This window comes from Macaca mulatta, chromosome 14 (genome assembly GCF_049350105.2).
Source record: "Macaca mulatta isolate MMU2019108-1 chromosome 14, T2T-MMU8v2.0, whole genome shotgun sequence".
In the NCBI taxonomy this organism is placed as follows: Eukaryota; Metazoa; Chordata; class Mammalia; order Primates; family Cercopithecidae; genus Macaca; species Macaca mulatta.
Window position 1 is genome coordinate 74,724,429 of NC_133419.1, and position 6,000 is coordinate 74,730,428.

Genomic DNA, 6,000 nt, shown 5'->3' on the forward strand with positions numbered 1-6,000 from the left:
GATTCCATATTCTTAATTACTACCAGAGGCAGATTTACCCAGAAGGTTTTGAAGATTAAGCTTCAAGGCTCCTACCTTGCACAAACTCTTTCCAACTGAGTAGCCTTCCCATAGAAGCTGTTCTGACCAGAGATTAGGGACTGTGGTAGGCAGAATCACGCCCTCCCTCCAAAGATGTGCATGTGTTGATTCCCAAAACCCATGACTGTGTTACCTTACATGGCACAAGAGACTTTACAGATGTGATTAGGTTAAGGATCTTGACATTGGAGGATTATGCTGGTTTATCTTGGTAGTCCCAATGCAATCATGAGGGTCCTTAAAAGTCATAGAAAGAAATGTGACAATGGAAGCAAAGTCAGAAAGATTTAAAGATATTTAACACCATATTGCTGACTTTAAAGATGGAAGAAGGAGGCCACCAGTCAAGGATTGTGAACAGCTTCTAGAAGCTGGAAAGGCAAGGAAACAGGTTCTCCTCTAGTGCCTCCAAAAGGAACGGAGACCTGCTGACACGTTGATTTTAGTCCAGTAAAACCCATTTCAGACTTCTGAACTCCAGGACTGCAAGACAATATATGTGTTGTTTTAAGCCACTGTGTTTGTGGTCATTTGTTTCAGCGACATTAGGAAACTGATAAAGGAACCCAAAGGTATCTGTTTTGTATTGTCTCTGTCTCTTTAGCCCAAATGGGCAGTACTTCTATTGATAAAATTATCTTAAAACCTTTGAGGATTTCCTATAAATTTTACTGGAGTTCTTTCCATTAGACAAAAAACATATCTATATTTCTTCCCAAGAAGTGCCCTTCTCTCACTTGGGCTGAGACTCAGGGTGGTGGTACAACAGTCTTAAAAGTCTTTTTATTTTGTTAGAGATAGGGTCTTGCTCTGTTGCCAGATTGGATTGCAGTGGCATGATCACGACTCACTATAGCCTTGAACTCCCGGGCTCAAGTGATCCTCCTGCCTCAGCCTCCTGAGGAGCCGGGACTACAGGCACATGCCACCATGCCCAGCTCATTTTTGTATTTTTTTGTAGAGACAGGGTTTCACCATGTTGCCCAGGCTGGTGTCGAACTCCTGGCTTCAAGTGATCCCCCTACCTTGGCCTCCCAAAGTGCCGGGATTACGGGTGTGAGCCACCACGCCCAGCCAGCCCTAAGATTCTTAGAAGCATTTCTTTTTCCTGGTTGAAATATAAGTACACCCATAAGATTCTTAGAGACCGTCTACAAAACCACAATATAACCACCAATATTAGGAAACTAACATTGACAAAATACTAATACCTCGAGTTCACATACCTTCTTCAAATTTTCTTGATTGTACCATTTAAATATGTTGTGAATCTAGGATCCTATCCAGGACTATTTGTGTGTTTAGTTGTCATATCTCTTTGGTGTTCTTCAATCTGGTACTGTTCCTCAATCTTTGCTTACTCTCTGCTATCTCAACACATTTGAAGATAACAGGCCAGTTATTTTTTGGAATGTCTCAATTTGAGTCTGTCTGATGTTTCCTCATGAGTAGATGCAACTTTGGCAGGAACACAACAGGAATAATTCTTTGTTCTTCTCAGTGCATCATGTCAGGAGGCATAGTATGTTGATTTGTCCCATTGCTGGTGGTGTTAATTTTCAGTACTTGGTATAAATTATGTATGCCTGGTTCCTCCAGCATAAAGTTAATGAAAAAGTATTTTCTACTTATTAATTGGTAGGTTATTACTACTTATTGGCATTCTCTGGTAATATAGAGCTTTCTCTTCTGTCCCAGTTATTAACTTATTCATTTATCTCAATATGTATGAGTTCATACATATTATTGAACAAATTATAATTAACTATTTATTTGATGCTCAAATTATTCTGCAGTTGTCCTGGCCAACACAAGTTGACTAACCCCTTCGGTATGGCTCTTGTGTCCTTTTGATATGTCCCCTTTACTCCTCTCATTCTATACTTTGTTATTTATAAGCTATTGCAGGTAATCTTGTACTTTCTTTCCCAGCCCCAGTCCCAGAATCAGGTATTTCTCCAAGGAGTGCTGGTTCCTTTTAATGGAAAAGAGTATTCAGAAACCAAGATTTGGGTGCTGGTGTGCTTACTGTGACTGGGATGCTGCTGCCCTCGGGTTCTTTCAGCAGATAGAGCTAGGAAATTGTACATAATAATTTTGTTAAATTTATTCCTTAAGTATAGTCTTCTTTATAAAATTGAAGTATAATTCGTATAGTATAAAATCTACCTTTAGTGTACAATTAGTTGATTTTTAGTATTAATATATTCACAAGGTTGCAAAACCATCACAAATATCTGATTCTAGAGTATTTTCTTTACCTCAAAGAGAAACTCTGTACCCCTTGGGAGGCTGAGGCAGGAGAATCACCCGAACCTGGGAAAAGGAGGTTGCAGTGAGCTGAGATCACACCTCTGTACTCCAGCCTGGGTGACAGAGTGAGACTCTGTCTCAAAAAAAAACAAAAAGAAAAAAAAAAAGAAAAAAAGAAACCCTGTACCATTAGCAGTCACTACCTCATGGCAACCACTGATCTACTTCCCATGTATGTGGATTTTTTTTATTCTTGGCATTTCATATAAATGGCTTTGTGTGGTTTTTTAATACTATTGTAAATGAAATTTTTTCTTAATTTATACTGTATGGAAGTACAATTGATTTTTGTATATTGAGCTTAAATCTTGTAACCTTTTAAACTCATTTAATGTCTCTATAGTGTGTTTTGTGGATTCCCTATGATTTTACTTATAGACAATCATAACATCAGAAAATAGATTACTTCTTCCATTCCAATCTGGATGCTTTTTATTTATTTATTTAGCCAAAATGACTTGGCTAGAATCTCCAGTATAATGTTGAATAGAAGTGGTAAGAGAAGGCATTCTGGTCTTATTTCAGATCTTAGGGGAAAAGCTTTCAATCTTCTGCCATTAAGTATGATGTTAACTGAAGGTTTTTTGTTAATACCCTAATTAGGTTGAGGAGGTTCCCATCTGTTCTTAGTTTGTTGAATGTTTTTAATCTGTAGAATGCATTTTCTACCTTTGCTGAGGTGATCATGTGGTTTTCACCCCTTATTTTCTTAACATGGTGTGTTATATTGATTGATTCTTGTATGTTGAAACAACCTTGCATTCCTGGGATAAATCTCACTTGCCATGATGCTGGATTTGGTTTGTTAATATTTTGTTGAGGATTTTTGTATCTATATTAACAAGAGATGTTGGTCTGTGGTTTTCTTTTTATCTGATATCTTTGTCTGTTTTGGTATCATAATTTTGGTCTCATAGAATGAGTGGGAAAGTGTTCCCCCCTTTTCTATATTTTTATGTGTGAGTTTGTATAGGATTGGAGTAAGTTTTTCTTTAAACATTTGGAAAAATACACCATGAAAGTCATTTAAGCCTGGGCTTTTTTTTTTTTCCCTGTGGGAAATTTTTTGATTGCTGAGTCAATATCTTTAGAAATTCTTTTAGAGTAAGTCTCCTGGCAATGAATTCTCTTAATTTTCTTTCATCTAAGAATGCAGCTATTTTACTTTTATCCTGAAGTATATTTTCACTGAATGTAGAATTCTGAGTTGACCTTTTCTTTTTCTTTTCCCCTTCCTTCCTTCTTTCCTTCCCTCCCTCCTTCCTTCTCTCCCTCCTTCCTTCTCTCTCTTTGTCTCTCTCTTTCTCTCTTTCTTTCTTTTCTTTCTACAAGGTCTCACTCTGTTGCCCAGGCTAGAGTGCAGTAGTGGTGCAATCATGGCCCACTGTAGCCTTGATCTCCTGTGCTCTGGCAAAGCTTCCTGAGTAGCTAGACCCACAGGCACATGCCACCACACACAGATAATTTTCTTTTTTTGTAGACACAGGGTCTTACTATGTTGTCCAGACTGGTCTTGGACTCCTGGGCCCAAGCAATCTTCCCGCCTTGGCCTCCTAAAATGTTGAGATTACAGGCATGAGCCACCATATCTGGCCATGCTCATTTTCTAAAAATCTTTTTCTCATATTCGGATTAGATAATTTCTATGGGTCTATTTTCAAGTTCACCCAAGTTTTCTCTTTCCTATGTTATCTGTATTCTGCCATTAAGTCCATCAGTGAGTTTTTAATTTTGGCTATTATACTTTCAGCTCTAACATTTCCATTTGATTTCTTTTTATGTCTTCTATTTGTTTGTTGATACTTTCCATTCAAGAGTGTTCACCTTTACTTCTTGGAGCATTTTATAATGCCTAGCTTAAAGTCTTTAACAATTTCAACACTTATGTTCTCTCTTCATTGGCATCTGGTGGCTGTTTTTTCTCATGCAGATTGAGATTTTCTTGGTTCTTTGTATGCTGAGTAATTTTGGATTAAATACTAAACATTCTGAATATTATACATGTCTAGATCTTGTTTAAATCTTATGGAGAATATTCATACTTTCATTTTAGCATGCAAGTGACCCAGCTGGATACAGGCCACAAACTGTGACCTGTCTTTGTGGCTGTGGTTAAAATGTCAGTTCAGTTTTCAAAGCCTTTCAATGCTATTCAGACCTCTTCCAGTTGTGCATACTCAGTGGGCAGTCTTGGATCTGGATAGTGGTTTATCCCTTTATCCCATATCTCAGTACTCAAGTCTACGGTATGCTATTTAGTATCAGATCCATGCGTGCACAGCTCAGAGGTGGACCTAGGAATTACGGCATTGCTCTCCTGGGCTTGTCTCCATGATGTTTGAAACTTTACAGTCCCCTGAGGCTCCCCTTTTAGGTCCTCTCACTAAAAACCCGAGGTTTCACTTACCCCATTCTGCTATGTACTTCTCATGACTGCATGTATCCAGGGCCAAGTAACAGGAAGACAGAGTCCTCAAATGCCTGCTCTGTGTATTCTGTCCAGGTTTTACAATTGCCAGGGTAGAATGTATCTGTTTCATCTTCCCCAAAATCAGAACCTCCTAACTATAATATTTTGTTTTACTTCTGGATCAGTAGAGGAATTTTTGAAGTCACTTTAATAGCAGTGTTCCAAGTTTAACTAAAACAAACTAAAATTTAATGCAATTACGCTACAAGTGTAAATAATTACATGATGACATTAGAATAGGTATTTTCCGAGCACTGGTAAGTTTGTGAGGGCTCAACTTACATCCCTGTTTGAAACAACTTGCTAAATAGGAAGTTTTTTTTAACCTGTATTATTAGACCATCCCTATTTCTGAATGTCAAAATAGTGAAAAATGTATATTAGCTTTGAGGAAATGTTAGTATAATAAGGCTTTTGGGTATTAAAATGGAAAAAAATTGACAGAAAAGAGTTGAGGAAAAGATCAAGATTTTCAAATAATTATCAGAGAAAGAGAAGGGCTTCTCTGGAAATAATAACCATCCTCAGCTTCAGCTTGTGCCACTCTCCTCTGCTCGCTCCACTCCAGCCATGCTGGCCTTTTGTCTTTTCATTTCTTGCTCTTGGCAAGCTCTTTTCTGATTCATGTGGAATTTCTGACAGACTAAATCCTACTCATCCTTTGAGTCATTTCCTCAGGGACATTTTATTTGTCTGCAGACTAGGTTCAAGTCTTCATATTATTCAAAACACACCCTGTGTTTTCCCTTGGTAGCATATATGACAATTATAATTTTTTATTTGGGCCAGGCACAGTGGCTCACGCCTGTAAACCCAGCACTTTGGGAAGCTGAGGCAGGAGGATCGCTTGAAGCCAGGAGTTTGAGACCAGCCTGGGCAACAGTGAGAGCCTGTCTCCACAGAAAAGTTAAAAATAATCTGGTTGTGGAGATGTGTGAATGCAGTCCCAGCTAGGAGGCTGAGGTGGGAGGACTGCTTGAGCCCAGGAGGTTGAGGCTACAGTGAGCCAGAATTGCACGACTGCACTCTAGTCTGGGTGACAGAGTGAGAGTTTGTCTCAGAATAATAATGATAATAATAATAACTATAATTATTACTTCTTATTTGTATAATTAATGGCTATCTGCTATACTAGA